This window comes from Armigeres subalbatus, chromosome 3, assembly GCF_024139115.2.
Source record: "Armigeres subalbatus isolate Guangzhou_Male chromosome 3, GZ_Asu_2, whole genome shotgun sequence".
NCBI lineage: Eukaryota > Metazoa > Arthropoda > Insecta > Diptera > Culicidae > Armigeres > Armigeres subalbatus.
In genome coordinates this window covers 415,688,610-415,708,632 of record NC_085141.1, presented here as the reverse complement: position 1 = coordinate 415,708,632, position 20,023 = coordinate 415,688,610, and the positions used below count along the sequence as shown (strand labels likewise).

The 20,023-nt window shown below is 39.4% G+C and overlaps 1 protein-coding gene and 1 long non-coding RNA gene across 2 annotated transcripts in view; both read right to left on the bottom strand.

Annotated features, from left to right (window-relative positions):
* Window positions 1–20,023, bottom strand: part of LOC134227249 (uncharacterized) — a 133,896-nt gene that overhangs the window by 81,663 nt on the left and 32,210 nt on the right. The gene's annotated exons all lie outside the window — the stretch shown is intronic.
* Window positions 190–19,036, bottom strand: LOC134224254 (uncharacterized). Its single transcript, XR_009982876.1, has 2 exons — window positions 18,761–19,036; window positions 190–814 (listed from the first exon to the last, which is right to left on the bottom strand). It is a non-coding gene; the product is annotated as an uncharacterized LOC134224254 (long non-coding RNA).

Below are 20,023 nucleotides of genomic sequence, written 5' to 3'. Positions count from 1 at the left end.
TATGCTCAGAGTGTCGAGAAAGTTTCCCACTTTCCCAGTATTCTTTACTCCGACATTTGCACTAAGTGACCAGCCCACTAAAAAAACTTGATACCCTTAATCATCTAATTACAGAACACAGGGGCCAAGACAATATACTTTGTGGTCATATGGGATTGTGATACACAGAAGGTTTGTGCTTATTTCAAATTTATATCAAGGCGTTCAAATAAATAGGCGTTTATTTACATCACATTGGTATTGGCAACTTAGACTAAAACTTACATAGTAGACTTCAGAAGATTCCGAGGCTTGGTAGAACATTGTAGGCACGATGCCGCGAGTACGAAAAGATTATCTTTTTATTGGTCAAGTATAGTGATGTATTCGATTCTTGAGTAAGTGCTTGTACTATAAATTGTATGCTAAATGTAAGCCCATCACATAAAGCGTTGCCCTTTCATGTATATATTGTATGAATTTTGTATATTTCTATTATTTATCGAACAACTATGGAATACGAAGCATGTTGTGTTCTGTCTAGATAATGACGTAATTTAAAATGAGGAGTTCATTCCAGGAGATTCTGAAATAGATTCTGGCACATTGAGAAACACTGTTTCTCAGTAAGTTTTTTTTTCAGATACTCTAGTTGAGTTTGTCCTTGACGGCGCCCTGTATCGAGTCGCCTATTTCGTTGATCTGCTTGGACAACCCTGGTGCGGTGTCGTCCACGTTGATCAATCCAAAGTAGATCCCTGCGGCAATCGCCGCAGCCAGGAGGATTCCCACGAATAGCAGCGAGATGAAGACACTCATCGCGCATTGACAGCAGCTGAAATTCAGATGAGATAAATAAAGATGTTCTGTTAGGGGGTCTTTGCAATGTTGAAACAGTTGTGGAAATATAAGTACAGAGTGGTATGTTTGAGTTTGAAACGTGCCTTTTGGAGACATCATAAGGTAGAACTATGCAATTTCTCAACAATAATATTCAATGGAAAATAAAAAGATTCTGTTGCTAGGACTTTCATTTTTCATTTCGACGGTATTTTACACGCGTAAACTAATGAAGAAAAAATTGAAAAATAAAGAAACGAGCAGATTACTCCTCATTCACTATGTTTGTGATACGACGAATAGGAGACGAAGTACCGAAATAGTTACCCGGAACGAAACACCGTTTCAAATGACTTGTCATCTCGCCCTACAAAAGTTACATTGAATATTGATTATTTTATAACAAGGAAAGACATAGATGACTAATGATGATGTCGTGACTGGAATTTGTCGTACGTGGTAGCGTGTTGCGACATCCTTGGTTGCGACTAAGTATAGCTAGATACAAACTAAAGGTAGCTTATTCGGTGAAGTCACAGTATTACGGTATTACGCGGTGTTACCGAGCCGAAAATGGTTATTTTAGATTTTTATGGTTTGGATATAAAGTATTATTAGGCTTGCCTCACACTATACCATGAATTTCTTGCACTTCACAGTTTGAACATCCAAATTGAATACAAGTAGCGACTATTTAGGAACATTTTCTAATTGTTCTGCGTTTTGGAACAAAAGAATTGCACATTTGACTGCGTAAGATAGTTGTATATACCTAATAGATCTGAAAGGTTAATTAATGTGAAGTAGCGGAAATGAAAGATCTAGCTTTTTAGCCAGGCTTTTTAGTTGTCCTTGACAGAATGTTGTCTATTTCGTGTAAAAAGTCAAGGCCTGCTTACAAATTTATCATTATTGCCATTTTCTACAGTAAAGGGCAGAATGGACTTCTAAAGCACTGTACAAAATGATAGGACAAGAAATTGTCAAGTAGTGGTTCCGCTATTAACATTTCTTAACCATAACCTTAAGCTAACCTCAAGTTGAGCACATCTGTATTAGACCTGTGCGCCGATGCACTTTGAACCGACGACGGCGTGGACGCAATTTTCTAACAGCGGCGGCGGCTTCTTCGGCGCCACGCCGCGGTTGCTCGGATCGGCGTGATTTAAAATTATCATTTCGTCGAACAATACCTTTCTTGAATATTATTTGCATGTCTCGTGAATTAATGGCAATAAGCATAATTTATATTGTACGCTGCTGTTAAATAATCCTTAAGAAATATCATGAGAAAATTCATCTGAGGTTCCTTTACAAATTTCTTTACTATCTCATCCAGTGATTTACTTGTTCAGGAGTTCTTCTTGAAATTTCTGCATGAATTTTTTTAACAGTTCTTCCTTATCCTGGCGTTCTCAAAGCAAGGCATCTGAATCTGCAGAAGGTATCTGAATCCATTTCATGATACGGTGTAAGCTTCCCTATGCCTATGAACATCATCTTGTTAGTGTTATGACACAGGAATGCAAAAATAGGTTATCTACTTAGAAACCTCGCAGATAAAAACTGTAGATGTGCTTGATGAACACCAAGCTGCGATACGGCAATATTCTATGGGGATGTAATGCCAACAAAAAAGATCAGATGAGAGAATTGCTGCATATGATACAGAAATTTACAGCAACTGATCAAGAAAATTTTAAAGGAGTTTTCCATCCAGAAATTCTGGGACACGTTCCTCAGATCTTCTGAATAAGGAAATCTCTAAAACTCATAGATAAGGAGTTCTTGAAGTGAATTGAAAAACTGGGAGTATAAACCACCTTCCCCCCACAATTCCACAGGAAATCTTGTAAAAGGAATTTTATGGAAGTCCTGTCGAAGGAATTCCCAAGAAGACAAGAAGAAGAAATTCATTTGAATTCAAAGGATAAGATTCGCGAGGAAGAAATTATTTCTAGGATGACGTGATCCAGGATCCTCGGAAGAAAAATTCCTCCGAATTCCTTAAGGTGGAATTGATCCTAATTTCAGGGGGAGAAATTTCACTGAATTCGTGCGAGAGGCATTGCCCTGATCGTTAATGGCATATTCCTCAAAATTCCTGAATAGTATTTCGGAGAATTTCCGTAGATATTTTTATTTATTTAATAATCGTCATCTGACATCTGATGTCTCAATGACTATAATAATAAAAATGTCTCCTAATTCTAATTATTATACAAACATGGATAAAATATACTCATGATACAGCAATCAGAATACAGCAAGAGATACATACAAAACAACAAAACAGGACTTAGCAATCTTCAGTGACGAGACGATCCAGCCTTGGGCTGAAAGTCTCTTAAAAAAAAGATATTTAAAAAAAATCTTCAGTTTTTGTGTTAATGTGCCTCGAAAATATGCTGGTGGGATAATTCCCAATATTTCCTGAATGGGTAAGTTCTCACATTCCTCTAGATTGTAAAAAAATATTACTTACTTACTTATGGATCTTGTACATCTTCGGTGGTACAAAGGGCCGACTTGAAAGATCTCCATCCTGAGCGTTGCCCGGCTATCGCTTTAACCTGTTGCCAGGTTAGATTTCGGTCGACTTCTTTTATTTCTTTATTGAGGCTTCGCCGCCATGAGCCTCTGGGTCTGCCTCTGCTGCGATGTCCCGCTTGGTTCCAGTCTAATGCTTGTTTACAGATTTCGTTTCCGCCCCTACGTAGAGTGTGGCCGACCCAGCCCCACTTCCGATCCCGAATTTCTGTTACTATCGGCCTCTGGTGACAACGACGATGGAGCTCGTTGTTTGAGATCCAGTTGTGAGGCCACCACGCTCGAATTATATACCGCAGGCATCTGTTGATGAACACCTGCAGCCGTTGAGTGTTCTCCACTGATACACACCATGTTTCGCTAGCGTATAACAGCACAGATTTCACGTTAGAGTTGAAAATTCGTATTTTGGTGCGTTTACTTATGATATTTCTTAAACTCGCAAAGGCCTTGATCCGTGCGCCTATATCGATCTTGGTACCGCCGTCTGACGCCATTTGGCTACCAAGATATTGGAAGCTTTCAACATTCTCCACTGGTTGCCCGGCTACTGTGAAACTGGAAGGAGTCACCGTGTTTACATCCAACGATTTGGTTTTGTTGACGTTGATGACTAAACCTGCCGAGGAGGAGCGATCGGCAAGGTCGTTGAGCTTACTCTTCATATCAGAGAGCCGTTGCGCGAGGAGTGCAACGTCGTCAGCCAATTCGAAGTCGTTTAGGTGCTCCATGGTTATAGACTGCTATAATAGCCCGCGATCTGGTTCACGGTCAATCGCATCTACCAGAATCTCGTCGATTACGATAAGGAACAGTAACGGTGAAAGAATACATCCTTGCCTCACACCAGCTACGACCCGGATAGGGTCGGACAAGACCCCATTGTGCAGTACTCTACACGAGAAGGCCTCGTACTGTGCCTCGATGAGACCGATGATTTTCTCAGGAACTCCCTTGCGTCTCAGGGTGCCCCACATATTCTCGTGATTGAGACAGTCGAAAGCTTTTTCGTAGTCAATGAATACCAAGTAAAGGGACTCTTGGAATTCGTTGACCTGCTCCAGAATTATGCGGAGCGTGACAATATGGTCCACACAGGATCTTCCGGCACGGAATCCGGCTTGCTGCCGCCGGAGAGTCGCATCGATCTTCTCCTGAATCCGGGGTAGGATAATTTTGCATAGAACTTTGAGAACGGTACACAGCAACATAATGCCTAGCCAGTTATCGCATACAGTCAGGTCACCCTTTTTGGGCACCTTCACTAAGATACCTTGCATCCAGTCGACCGGGAAAGTTGCGGTGTCCCAGATATTACGAAATAAACGATGCAGTAGTTGAGCGGATGTCATGGGGTCAGCTTTGAGCATCTCGGCTGATATGCGGTCGACCCCTGGGGCTTTATTCGATTTCATGCTTTTGATAGCTGTTGTAATCTCTAGCAGTGATGGAGCTTCGGTATTGACGCGTGTTATACGTCGGATCCTAAGCAGATCATGCCGAGGTGGTGATGGCCTGACTGGCACTTGAAAAAGTTGTTCGAAGTGCTCGAACCAGCGTTTCAGCTGGTCAGTTGGATCGATCAATAACTGATCATTCGCGTCTTTCTCAGGCATCGTTGCATTCATCTTCACCCGCTTAGGGTCTGTTCACAAATTACGTAACGCTTCTGGAGGGAGGGGGGAGGTCCATCTTGCGTTATACTTTGTTACACTAAAGGTGGGGGAGGGGTGGGTACTACCAAATGTTACGCATAACGCGAATAAAAATTAATTTTAAAGGTTTTGTAATCACTGATAGAAGTAATTTGTTAATATGTCTTGATCAAGACGATGAATATGTATCAACTTTTCCATACTACCCATAATTGTCCCATGCTACTTGTAGTTTTTTACTTTTTATCTCAGAGTTGAGTTTTGTTCGAAATTTGCTAAATTTCGAGGCATTTTTGTCTCACGATGAATATTCACAATTTCTTTATTATTTTATGGAACGACCTGGGGAATGACGCTTTTATTGGTATTGTATTTCATGATTAGATCTCCCAAATCAAGCCAAAGTTAATAAAAGGCAACCCATAAAGTTTTCATTCTAAGCAATTGCATTTTAGCTCAACCACTTCAACCAGATTAAACAGTTCAATTTAAAAATAATTTGTCTTTCGTTATCGTTTTAGTCATTACCGTTTTAGTCAATTCAAGCACATAGCGGGACAGTTATGCATAAAAACACCAAGCGAATATTGTATTTCTCGACAGATCAGTCCCACTAAACTAAAATGGGAATGGCCATGGTCGCAAATTCTATTTTATTTTTTACTAGCTGCATTCGTGATATCCTTGGTTGTAATCATGAGCCGTTCCTTATAACAGTGTTCAATAAATACCAAAACTCAATGCTTCACAGAAAGAAAAAAAATTGCATGAAAATTTTCTCAGTTACGCGTTATATGGGGGAGGGTGGGGGTTCCAAAAATGTTACATTTTGTTACGAGGGGGAGGGAGGGGGTCAAAAACTCGGATTTTTGCGTTACGTAATTTGTGAACAGACCCTTAAGCGTTGTGAGATATCGTAGAGGAGGCGAATGTCCCCGGTTGCGGCGGCTCTCTCTCCTTCGTCGGCCAGAGAGTCTGCCCACGCTCGCTTGTCCCGTCGACATGAGCGTTTTACTTCCTTCTCAAGAGCCGCGTATCGTTGACGGGCTAAGACTTTGGCTCCTCTGGTTTTCGATCGCTCTATCGCGGCTTTGGCTTCTCTTCGCTCCTCTATCTTCCTCCAGGTCTCATCGGTGATCCATTGTTTTCTCTGGGTGCGTAGTTCGCCCAGATTGTTCTCGCTGGTGGCAAAGAAGGCATTCTTGATGGCGGTCCATTGGTCTTCCACGCTGTCACCTTCCGGAATATCTGCAGCACGCGTCTCCAGTTCTTCAACGAAGGACCGTTTCACCGTGGCATCTTCCAGTCGGCGTGTGTTGAATCGTCGTCCAACTCTTTCCTCCTGCCGACGAATCCGCGCAATCTTCTTCTTCTTCTTCTTCTTCTTATTGGCATTACATCCCCACACTGGGACAGAGCCGCCTCGCAGCTTAGTGTTCATTGAGCACTTCCACAGTTATTAACTGCGAGGTTTCTAAGCCAGGTTACCATTTTTGCATTCGTATATCATGAGGCCAGCACGATGATACCTTTTATGCCCAGGGAAGTCGAGACAATTTCCAATCCGAAAATTGCCTAGACCGGCACCGGGAATCGAACCCAGCCACCCTCAGCATGGTCTTGCTTTGTAGCCGCGCGTCTTACCGCACGGCTAAGGAGGGCCCCGCGCAATGCGCAGGCGTATTTCGCCGATGAGGAGGTGATGATCAGACGCGATATCGGCACTACGTTTATTCCGTACATCAAGAAGGCTCCGTTTCCATTTTCGGCTGATGCAGATGTGGTCGATTTGATTTTCTGTAAAGCCGTCACGGGAGACCCACGTGACCTTGTGAATCGGTCGATGAGGGAAGAGCGATCCCCCGATCACCATGTCGTTATTACCATAAAATTCTGCGAACAGCTCTCCGTTTTCGCTCATTTCTCCGAGACCATGGCGTCCCATAATGTGCTCATGGTTCGAGTTGTCGGATCCGATCTTCGCATTGAAGTCGCCCAAACAGATCTTGATATCACCCTTCGGAATTCTATCTACGACGGCAGCTTCTCTCGAGCAATAAAATATTAAGCCCAACAGATCGTTTTCCAATCTTTAAGGTAATTAGAAATCTCATCTTTACCGATACAGAAAAAAAACACGAATCCCAGCTCATACAACAATTGCCTGGAGTAGGCATTGAGCTCGTTGAGAGCTGCTTGCTATTTTATTCGTTTATGTGGTCCATAGAATTGAGTTTTCCAAAGCCAGAATCCCCAACACTGTCACTGTGTAGGATGTATAAAATAAAAGTGGGTGGGAATCCAGTTTCAGCAAAAACATCACAAACACTGTGAGAGGAATACAGCGGATTCACGCACACTTTTATTCATTTAGAGATCTCAATCGAATAGGATGAGGGACATTCATTCAACATTTTTTCTATGAAATCTTGCATGGGAGGAGGGGGTTAAAACAATAGAAAATCTGCTTACGTAATGAGTGTGCAAACGCCAAACGGCTGTTACCTCTTTTTCAAAATGGATAATGCGCTTTGTAATCCATAGTACTTAATTGGATATTATTTTATTCCAGGTCTTCCGAGAATTTCCTTGAGTATACGCCCTATTGGCTATTAGATCTTTCCAAAAATGGTTCATGCTCTATGTCTATGGAATTCATATAACCAAATTGGATAAGCCTTAAACAAGAAGTCAAATGCTATTTGATCTAAATGATCGCTAAACAACAGCATGTTCACTTCGAGAAGAAGCTAATAGCGTATGTTTTATTTTAAAAAGAAGCTAATAGATCTTTCATTACCTAAAGGACTATGCTCCACGGAATTCTTGGGTTACCTGTAATGGAACACATGTTGAAGGTATGTCCAATTTAATTCATGAATGGCTAGGAATGCTGATATATAGGCTGAACGATATTAATTTAACCGTGGAGATCTGAAAGCCTGAACTCCAGGTAATTTTCGAAAGACCTGAAACATGCGGCGATAACATATTTAATTAATTTATTTAATTTGGGTTGGATTTCTTTGATTATGTATCATATTTAAAAATATTCGAAGATCGATTCAGTGAAAAACAAGCAATCTGAACAAAATAAACCTTTTTAGATTCTCCCATCAAGTGACAATTAAAGAGGTTTGAGTGACCGTCTAAGACGAATTAAGTACTGTCCATTTAATTCCACCAGTTAATTTTCGTTATCTTTGCAGATACGTATTTCGACCACAACTGTGTGGTCGTCTTCAGTGTCTTGTACTTGACTCGACTTCAAGTCGATACATTTAATCAAGTTTAATACATTCCACTAAACGAGCTTAATATATTTTTCTGAGGTTTGAGTGATTAATTTTTTCAGCGGTGAAGCCGCTAGATTTGTTAGATTCAATTTCAAACTATTTATTTGAAAAAATTGTTGTAAATATTACTTAATTTGTATAGATTAACAATACACTAAATATAATGTTACCAAATTGAATTTATAAAACAAACTTAACAAACAAATTGAACGGTAAATTCAGAATACTGTTAACATCCCCTTAATCATCTAATGGGGCCGTCCAGAAACCACGTGGTCATACATGGGGGGAGGGGGGGGGGTTGGGAAATGACCACGATAAGCCACATGGGGGGAGGGGGGGTGTTGCTCTCGAACCACGTGGTTTTTTTTTAACCGAAAAACTTTTGGTGAATAACAATAGCGGTGTATAAAATACAAATCATTAAAATTGTATGATTAAATCATTAAACGTAAAGCGCAGCTAAGGGCCGATGCCCACGTAGCGTCTTTTCAACTCAGCGGTCGCAACGCCGATGCATATCTGCATTATTTGACCATCTTAGCCTAAGATCCTATATCCATACATAAATAAACGAAAAAACAGGTTGCGATTCAGTCTCAATTTCCACAAAAATAAAATTGGATAGGAAAAATGGAAAAATATTAAAAAAAAAAATTCTTAAGAAGAAAAATTCAAAAGAATTGCTTGTGGATATTCAGGAAAAATCAAGTAAAGAAATTTTCTGTTAAAACTTTGACATTACTAAATACAATCCTGATAAAGTGCTGGCATTCAGAATTTTTTTTGAACAATTCTCTCTGAAAAATTTTGCTTTGAAATTTTACTACAAATTGATTATTGAAAAAAAAAACATCTCCAGTGTTAATTCCGAAAAATTTTCCTTAAAACTCCGAAAAAAATTCCATGTGAATTCTGTCTGAAAATTAAAAACAATCCCGTGGGAAATACATATAATTTTCGGTGGAAAAACATTCTAATGAATTTCTTCGACAAGTTCTTCCGAATCTTCACCAGAAATTCTTCTTCATTTACAAAAGAAGTTTTTCGAACATTTCAAGGAGTGTACTTCAAAATGTTTAGTCTCCAGTTAGCCTTGCGAGCAAAGGCGTAGGATTGCCAATCCGGAGATGACGAGTTCGATTCTCGTTCCTGTCTAGGATGTTTTCGGGTGGGAAACATTCTCGACACCCTAGGTATAGTGTATCCATCGTATCTTGTGTAGCAAGATATATAATCGTGCAATGGCTGGCATACAAAAGCTTTCAATTTATAACTGAGGAAATGCTAATAGAATATACTAAGTTGAAAAGCAGACCAACTTCCAGTTGGAATATGGAGTCAATACCACATGAAACACTTTGATATTTCCGTTTTTTTTTTCAATTTTGGAATTTTGAAATGAAACTTTTTTGGAATACTTTTTAACGCTCTTCACATTTTTTAAATTTCCCAAGTTTTTTTTTTTATTCGAGGCATTATTTAGAATTTCCACGGAAGAGTCTATGAATTATCTTCAAAAAATTCTTTGGATTTTCAATGAATAAGTCTTTAGAATTCTCAAGGTTCATGTTTTTTGAATTTGAACCAGAAATCATTTCAAAATTTCATCGGGAATTCACTCTTCTTCGGGATGTCATTTTGATTTCTTTGTAGGTTCAGCTAAACATTGCTTTAAATCTTTACCATGCAAAGATGCACAGGAAATGATTTAGAAGGTTTAAGGAATTTTCACATCAGAAAATCTTTAAAATTTCGATTTAATTTTTTAAGGAATTCCTACTGGAAATGCTTCAAAAGTACAACCTTTACAAGTACTACAAAAGTAAATTTTTTTCGTTATTTCCACTTGTAAAGACATCGAAATTTCCTCGGGAAATTCATTATTGGTGAATCAGATGAACTTTTTTCGATGTTCTACTGGAAAATCTTAGGAATTTCCATCGGAAATATTTTGGCATATTCCGAATAATTTCTTTTGGAAAACGAAACAAAAAACATTGGAAATTTCAGCATCATTTGAAACATCATTAAAGTTGCCCAGGATTTTGAAAAAATCTTTAGAGATTCTGTAAAAAAGTGAGCTGGATTTTTTTTCTATTTTATACTGGAAATTCTTCGGAATTTGATGTTTATTGGAATTTTCATCGTAAATATGCATTTCGGATCCTTCTACGGATTCTTCTAGTTCTTCAAAATTTCTACCGAACATTTTTCGGAACTCTTAGGAAAAATAGGAAATTGCCAATAAAGAACAATAATACACACAACAATAATAAATTAGCACTTGTAAAAGCAAAAATTGCAATTATGAAATAAGAATTTCCCATAAACAAATCAAAATATTCAACGAAAAAATACAAAAGTTTCATGAATAAATCAATATTAGCAATAAACAATTTAAAATAAATAATTTTATAATTATTTATTTCTAATAATGATGATTCTGAAAACAATACTGAAATTTCCACAGGAATGCTACTCAAAAGAAACAACAGTAGGAGGTTTTATTTGCATCTCTAAGATTACATATTAACTTTGTGATTCTCTGATAAACTTTCCGTTCTAGGAGTTCAGTTCAGATGCTTCGCTGAGGTTAATATCTTAAGAATTTCCAGTAGCTATGGAAGGTCCCAAATACTCTAAGGAATCTATAGGGATATTCAGTGATGAACTTTATAGTTATTAAAAAAAAACACTAATAAAACAATTTAAAAAAAAATAAAAATATAGGGATATTTTGGAAAATTTCTAAACCATTATGAATTTTTCTCGAAATTTTTATAAGATATTCGCGAGTCCACATTTTTGCCTTTCTCGTATACTAAGTATACGGTAAAGGCTATATGATCGCTCCAAAAACAAACTTTTTATAGAAGGCCCGGAGACCCATAGTGTTATATACCAATCGACTCAGTTCGACGAATTGAGGTGATGTCTGTGTGTGTGTGTGTGTGTGTGTGTGTGTGTGTGTGTGTGTGTGTGTGTGTGTGTGTGTGTGTGTGTGTGTGTGTGTGTGTGTGTGTGTGTGTGTGTGTGTGTGTGTGTGTATGTGTGTGTGTGTGTGTGTGTGTGTATGTGTGTGTGTGTGTGCGCAAAACTACTCAAAAAATGTCACTCATTTTTCGGGCACTTATCCTTAACCGATTTGCTCGAAACAAGTTGCATTCGACGCAGAATCCTGTCCCATTGTTTCCTATTTGAAATTGGCCAGATCGGACTATGGGATCGAAAGTTATGGCCAAAATACAAATTCATACGAAAAAATCACGTAAAAAATGTCACTCATTTTTCGGGCACTTATCCTCAACCGATTTGCTCGCAACAAGTTGCATTCGACGTAGAATCCTGTCCTATTGTTTCCTATTTGAAATTGGCCAGATCGGACTATGGGATCGAAAGTTATGGCCAAAATACAAATTCATACGAAAAAACCGCGTAAAACATGTCACTCATTTTTCGGGAACTTATCCTACACCGATTTGCTTGCAACAAGTTGCATTCGACGTAGAATCCTGTCCCATTGTTTCCTATTTGAAATTGGCCAGATCGGACTATGGGATCGAAAGTTATGGTCAAAATACAAATTCATACGAAAAAATCGCGTAAAAAATGTCACTCATTTTTCGGGCACTTATCCTCAACCGATTTGCTCGCAACAAGTTGCATTCGACGTAGAATCCTGTCCCATTGTTTCCTATTTGAAATTGGCCAGATCGGACTATGGGATCGAAAGTTATGGCCAAAATACAAATTCATACGAAAAAATCACGTAAAAAATGTCACTCATTTTTCGGGCACTTATCCTTAACCGATTTGCTCGCAACAAGTTGCATTCGACGTAGAATCCTGTCCCATTATTTCCTATTTGAAATTGGCCAGATCGGACTATGGGATCGGAAGTTATGGCCAAAATACAAATTCATACGAAAAAATCGCGTAAAAAATGTCACTCATTTTTCGGGCACTTATCCTCAACCGATTTGCTTGCAACAAGTTGCATTCGACGTAGAATCCTGTCTCATTGTTTCCTATTTGAAATTGGCTAGATCGGACTATGGGATCGAAAGTTATGGTCAAAATACAAATTCATTCGAAAAATCGCGTAAAAATGTCACTCATTTTTCGGGCACTTATCCTCAACTGATTTGCTCGCAACAAGTTGCATTCGACGTAGAATCCTGTCCCATTGTTTCCTATTTGAAATTGGCCAGATCGGACTATGGGATTGAAAGTTATGGCCAAAATACAAATTCATACGAAAAATCACGTAAAAATGTCACTCATTTTTGGGGCAGTTATCCTTAACCGATTTGCTCGTAACAAGTTGCATTCGACGTAGAATCCTGTCCCATTGTTTCCTATTTGAAATTGGCCAGATCGAACTATGGGATCGAAAGTTATGGTCAAAATACAAATTCATACGAAAAAATCGCGTAAAAATGTCACTCATTTTTCGGGCTTTTATCTTCAACCGATTTGCTCGCAACAAGTTGCTTTCGACGTTGAATCCTGTCCCATTGTTTCCTATTTGAAGTTGGCCAGATCGGACTATGGGATCGAAACCCAAGCAGCACAACTTGTTTCACTACTGAACATTCCACTGTGTTGCAACTATTTGGAAAGAAACAATCTTTGCGTATGTGCCATCAAACATAGCTCTCTTGCAATATAAAAAGCGCAAGAGGTGGAGCTTACGTAAACATCCTTCGATTGCAGTAAAATTGCAATAATGTTGCAGAATACTACAGCGGATAAAAAGAAAATAAAATATAAAACTGGATTCGATTTATGGATCTTGTGATTGATAGTCCTTCACTTTACCACAGCACCATTCAACACTTCGAAGGAACTGCATGTTGACTCATCATAAATACCATACGATTATGAAGTTTTGTACTCGGGTTTTCTGTTACTTGATTGCACCATCACCGGAAAAAAATGTGAGTTGTCAAAACGTTGAACGATGCTAAATTAAACACGAAGATACACTCAACTTACCTGCAACTTAATTTAAACAAACAAATAGATTTTGAAAGACGCATTGAAGTTACATGATAAAAAAATGCAACTTAATAATTTTGTTTCGTATTTGCAACATAAAGTGCAGTATTTTTTGGTTGTTTGTTCCCAAATGTCAAACACGTACTGCATTGCAATGTTAATGAAACATTGATCAAAACTCAAACGTTTTTGACATCTTAATGCAACTTTTTCGTGCTTTGATGTTTTTCCAATGTCTTTAATGAAACCGAATAGAAACAATATGCTTTTTGGAAGATGTTGCGTGTGCTACTTGGGAAGTATGGCCAAAATACAAATTCATACGAAAAAATCGTGTAAAAAATGTCACTCATTTTTCGGGCACTTATCTTCAACCGATTTGCTCACAACAAGCTGCATTCGACGCAGAATCCTGTCCCGTTGTTTCCTATTGAAAATTGGCCATATCGGACTATGGGATCGAAAATTATACCATTTTTTTATGAAAATTGGCCAGATCGGACTATGGGCTTAGAAGTTATGGTAAAATTACTATTTATTGTGAAAAAGAGTTCAAAAAAGTCTAGCTCACTTTTTTAGCACTTAGACTTCATCTATTCTCCAAGCAACACAAGTTCAACAAATCTGGTTGCAGTAACCATATTGTTAATGAATCCGGTCATATATAAGTTACTGTGATAGATGTGCAATATGTGTGCTTCTCATATCGATCGCGACAGATTGCATTCTACGCAGAATCTTGTCCCATTGTTTCCTATAGAAACTTGGCCGGATCGTACAATTGTGTCAAAAGTTATGGCAAAAATACTAATTTTAAAACTACAAAATAAAATGCCATTTTTTGCTCTTATGCTCATCCGATTTGTTTGCAACAAATTGCGTTTGGCGAGATTTTTTTTTATGCATATAAACAAATATGAAAAATGAAACCAATCCACATATTAGTGTTATTTTAGATTTTCCCAAACCTTTTGAACGAGCGGAAAGGCACCATCACCGCTAGGTGGATTAATCTGGGTTTTTTGTATCCTCCTGATGCATTGAAGGTGTGCGAGTTCTAGATATCCTAATACCTGATACACATTACAACATGATAACATAATCAAAATTTTCGACTTCATGAAAATTTATAATTTCCATGCTGGGTTTAGTTTAATTTTGAATCAATTGAAATTGTCCATCTTCAAAATTGATCGGATTAACCACATGTTTTAGTTACATAAGGTTTTTTTTAAATTTTTGTACTTGAAAAAAACCACGTGGTCTTATGGGGGGGAGGGGGGTGTCTGCCAAATGACCACGATAAGCCACATGGGGGGAGGGGGGGTTGAAAATCTTCAAAAATATGACCACGTGGTTTCTGGATGGCCCCCATCATGTCGTAGAAGCAGTATTGAGTACCGAACGGACGACCGAAGCACACCCCCCCCCCCCTCGTGATAGATCGGCGAGTCCCGTGCTGGTGGTTGCTGAGCCTCCGTAATTGCCACACCACACGCCCCGGAGAGCAGTGGCCAAAGCTATGGAGGTGAGGGTTCAGCAAGGCCCGGTGGGTCCGCCCCCGCTTGTTGCCACTCAATATCCGATGTGCCACTGTGCCGGTCGCGAAGCTTTCAAACGAATCACGGACCAGCAGTTCGACTACAATGCCACCACCACCGCTAAGGTAACCTGCCAATAACACCTCTTCCACCTAGTATGCATGCACGAACCAGAGACCTCAACGAATCCGGAACGGCCGCAACGATACCCCCCCTCCCTTTTACTTATGTATCTTTGAAAAATATACGTGGCAGCTTATTCGAAATGTTTGTAACTTTTGTAATAATTAGGAAGAGTGTCTTGTTTGTTCTGTGTTGGTCCACTGTTGTTACAAAGTTAAGGTATAGAAAGTGTGTCCTCCCGAGAATGTCGACCCTGTGTCAGACCCCTGAGCTAGTCGCTTCTTACAGTGTGCATAAGACAGAGCAGCATCGCATGCTTCGATGTCTCTTTCTTTCACCTTGGATATACAGGAGTGCCGTTCGTCGAATGTTGATGCGCAAGAAGCCTATCTTGAAAATTGCAGTTTGTTCTATCATGCCTATCTGTTTTGTGCCCCTAGGCTACGGCATTGAAATTATTTCGACGGCGCGCACAAAATTCATCGGCGGCGCGGTAAAAAAACTCGCAGCGACGCGCCGGTCGAAAATGGTGGCGGCGGCGCTTAAAAATCGTTGGCGGCCGTGGCGCGGCGCGGCGGCGCACAGCTTTAATCTGTACATGGATGCCATATACAGATGTGCTCGACTTGCGGTTAGCGGTAGTAAAGCACTGTTTTTTTTTACAAGGGAGAATGCATTGACGCACGACCCAGCACACGTGCTTAATAGTTGCCAAGCTACCACAGGGAAGTTTACTGGAGTGTCGGATAGTGTCGATAGCGGTAGTAGGTACCAACCGTTCTACGCTACGACCTTCCTACTTCAGCATGTGCAGTCCATACTCACACCTATGCGCTGACTCTTCTGCCATGCTTCGAGGTGGCGACTGCGGTTGTCAACCGCTGCGACACTCTACCTCGACATGTGCAAACCTCTCATTCACTTCCCCGCGCTCAGCCTGTTTTGGCTCAACCAATCACAAGTTAGTCATGCTTGTCGACAGCTGCTCGGCGCGCCTGATTCTCTGCAAGCTGCAGGCAATCTGACTGGTTGGAGTCGAAACTGCGTTCCACTTCTTCACCGCTTGGTACATCCTCTGGATAAGGGTATCCGGGGTTGTGTCCCGACCGCAAACGTCTAGCATAGCTCTTCTTTCGAAGTCGAAACGAGGACATACGAACAGTATGTGCTCTGCAGTTTCCTCAATACCTGGGCAGTCAGGGCAGACGGGGCTCTCCGCGTGCCCAAACCTGTGGAGGTACTGCCGGAAGCAGCCATGGCCTGACAGGAATTGTGTCAGATGGAATTGAACTTCCCCATGGGGAAGCCACCCAGCTCGATATGTTAGGTATCAGCCGGTGGGTCCACCTACCTTTAGAAGAGTTATTCCACTCGCGCTGCCATATGGCAGCCGTTGTCATCCTGATGCTCTTGTACAACGTAGCTTGACACTACTCGTCTTCCCGGATGACACAGGCTGCATCGTGTGATATCGTGCGTGTAATTCACCACAGTGCGGTAGGTTGATATCACACTGAGACACATCAAGCGGTATGTGCTCCAGCTTCGCACGGTAAGTGATAACCTCCAGAGCTCTCGCCCAGGACGGGCCGCCGTATCTAAGAATAGATAGGCAACGCCTGCCAGTAGCCTACATCTACTGGAACACATCTTGGAACTGTTGGACATCATCCGATTTCGTTCGGGTTTTATTTTCGATCTGTCAATCATTTAGTTGATTGCAGCGTCGCACTCTAGATCGATTTCAGTTCGAGCTTGATGGCTTTCTTCAGAACTCATAAAGCTGTTGCATTTGGACAATGTTTCATCTTTTCTTGTCAAATTGATCAATTTTTTGTATACATAAACACAAATCTTGGAAATCTTGCCAATCGGTCAACCCATTCGTTAATTATAGTGCCTCAAAGGAAATGCAAACTCAAAGGAAATGCAACGCGGTCCCGTCGAACTTTGTCTCGCTAAAAATTGATAATTTTCAACATTTGTGTCTCATCTGTATGGAAACTCCCTCCTTTAGAGCGGTGAGGAGTCTTGAACCATCATAGATACATTTTTTGCCTTCAATTACTTCCAAATGCAAAATTTGGTTTCATTTGGTTGATTAGTTTTCGAGTTATGAATGGGAGCGCCTGGGAGGAGGGGTCACGAACCATGCTTCCTTGGCCCAAAAACCCTTGCATAAAATTTTCACGCTCGGTTTAGTAGTTTTCGAGTCTAACGAATATTTTTTTTATGTATATAGATAAGAAGAAGATAATTACTTAAATAATCCATTGAGTTGAATTTAGTTTACTAAAGACACTTTAACACTTGGGTAAAATTTCGTGTTGATTAAATTATTAATTAAGAAATCAGACTGTCCATTAAAGCATAACTGCCCCATTTATATCATATAAATTTATCAAATGTAGGACAGTACTGTAGGGACAGAAGACATATAATGCATAGTTTTCGAATTCTAATTTTGTCATCTATCTATATAATCACCCTATATGTAATATCATTTGGCACACGATAGCCACTGGTGGGCTTGGGTTTCCTATTGCTCATAGAGGAGTGGACTACACGTGTATTTTTTTTCTACTCTATGCATAACAGCCATTGGCCTACAGGTTTTATTCAAATTCTGCCCATTCTTCTTGTTAGTTGATATCATGATAGATGCCTTAGATATATATAAATATAGCTCGTGCAAATAATTTATCCACACTTTTTCATTGCTCGACATACGGCTAACCTTCCAGTACCTCATGTATTTTCCAGACTTTCTCAAAATATTTGTAATACCAACCATTGATCTTTACCAATTCCAAGTATTCTATTGTTGGTAATTTTAAATTTCTATAAGAAAAACAGTCAAATATTATTGTGAACAAAAAAATGTCTGCAGAAGGTTAACATCAGCAGTAACCAGTAAGGAGGGTGAGAGATTTGACGCCAGCCGGGCTGTCGGCCACCTTCTTTTACGAGGGTCCGCTGACTACAAGAGGGAGTTACACACTAGTATACATCTCCACTGAAGCAAACTGAGGTATAACCGATGCTTTTGGATGATGAATTTTTGGTGCAAAGCTAGTCACGCAATTATTTTATTAAATAATTGATGAGTGAACTTATGCACAAAATCGCGATCATCATCATAAATAATGAGTGCCGCGTTGACTGCTGGTGCTTTAGTACCTATTATCAAAATATGCTCAGCGAACAAAGTTATATCCTAATAACAGTAGAGGGATTTGGCAAAGAATCGCATCGGTAAAATTTTCTGATGTAGAAGCCACGCACTTGCATTGCCTTGTACTTGTTTATGAGTGGCGTAAAAATTAGCCCCATTTATTGCAGCTTCCGACACTTGTTTATTTATGTGTATAAACAGCTTGCGGCTTCACTTCTACCGATCCTGAATGTGTATGAATTGCTGACGGATGGAGGTATTTGCAGAATGACTGTCCAGTTCATAATACATCATTGATAGTCGCTTTTATAACAATCCACTGTTTAAGTTTAAGAACAGTTTTACACACGTCTGGTTGTCTGACCAAAGCATACAGTGGGTGTTGCTCAATATAGGGTTACAGCTCTTGGATTTAGCTCATGTATCCATATTAGACGTATTCTGAATCAAACTGCGTTTGTTTATTTATTTTAGGCATGAATGATAACAAAAATATATAAGACCAAATTAACTGAATTTAGGAGCATGCTGACAACAATGGACCAATTACCCTATTTGAGTAGCAATTTGATTGGTTGTGAATTTAGTGGCCCTTACCAACAAACAACGCTTCCGGCGATACACTTGCACATCGTGAAGATGAAAAGCTTTGGCTTTAAACTACGATAAAATATGTTTTACTAAAATGTGATGCGTTATAATTACGCAGTTTATTGAGAAAATTAGAGCAAATATGCTGTTTTCCCCCTGTCGATGAATGCTAATGGTTCTTCCTACGAGGAATAAGGACACTATTGAGCACTGGGTTGCACACGCGTGAATATCGAGGCGACGACTGACTGAACGATTAGTGGGGTAAAAGTCCCTCACCCATTTGTGTGATATGGTGTTTGAGCGAACAATACTAACACCAATGTAAGTGAGTTAGGGTGGTTATATTTTTTTTTCTGAATTGGACGTAACAACACATTGATTAGATGAATTAGAAATCAGATTATTAGATGAATAATAGTAAAATTATAACAGAGGGGTATTTTTGTTAGGGGAAAAAACGGCTTTGGCAGGTTTTGTTCTATTGTTGTCAGTGGGGTTTTCTATAACTAATTATGCTCAAATTTGGCATAAACATTCTTTGCATATCACAGAATATAGTGGCCAAATTTCATAAAATTTGGTCAACAAAAACCCCCTTGACAATAATAGAACAAAACCTGCCATAGCCGTCATTTCCCCTATGTATGTTTTATAAATTATAAAAAAAAACTACATTCGTTTTTAGCTTGTAAAGGGTGGTCTAGTGACTGCCACCTTTGCCTTCTAGACAGAATATCATGGTTTCAATCCCAGACTCGTCCCTATTTGAATTAAAAAACCCAAATTTATCCCCCAGTGATGATGATGGCTTTCTCGATTCAATATGTTGAATTCTAATTAATGTTGTAAATGCAGTGCTAATTGCCTACATTTTAGAGGTTAAAAGATTTGATGTAATTCTAGTACGCTTCTTAAAAATTACTCAATTATGAGTGTAATGGGTTGCGCCACGGCTAAAATGGTTAATGATTCAATGTGTGAATGTTAATTGTATTTTTGTTGATTGAAAAATAAAAATAAAATCCAAACTGCTTGATTTATCGAAAAACAAAAAATAACAATGTCCAACTAAGTCCAATCCCATTCAAGTCACTTCAGGAGTTCCGTGGTATTGTGGTATTCTTGGTCTCTAATAGCAATAATAACTACACACTTACATTTCCTTCCTGTCTCAACTTACGGCAAGGACTTGGCCAATGCCGTTATTGATCTACATTCGAGAGCTGTTGAAATGAGTATTTCGTGAATTAGGGGCAAGCCAGAGTA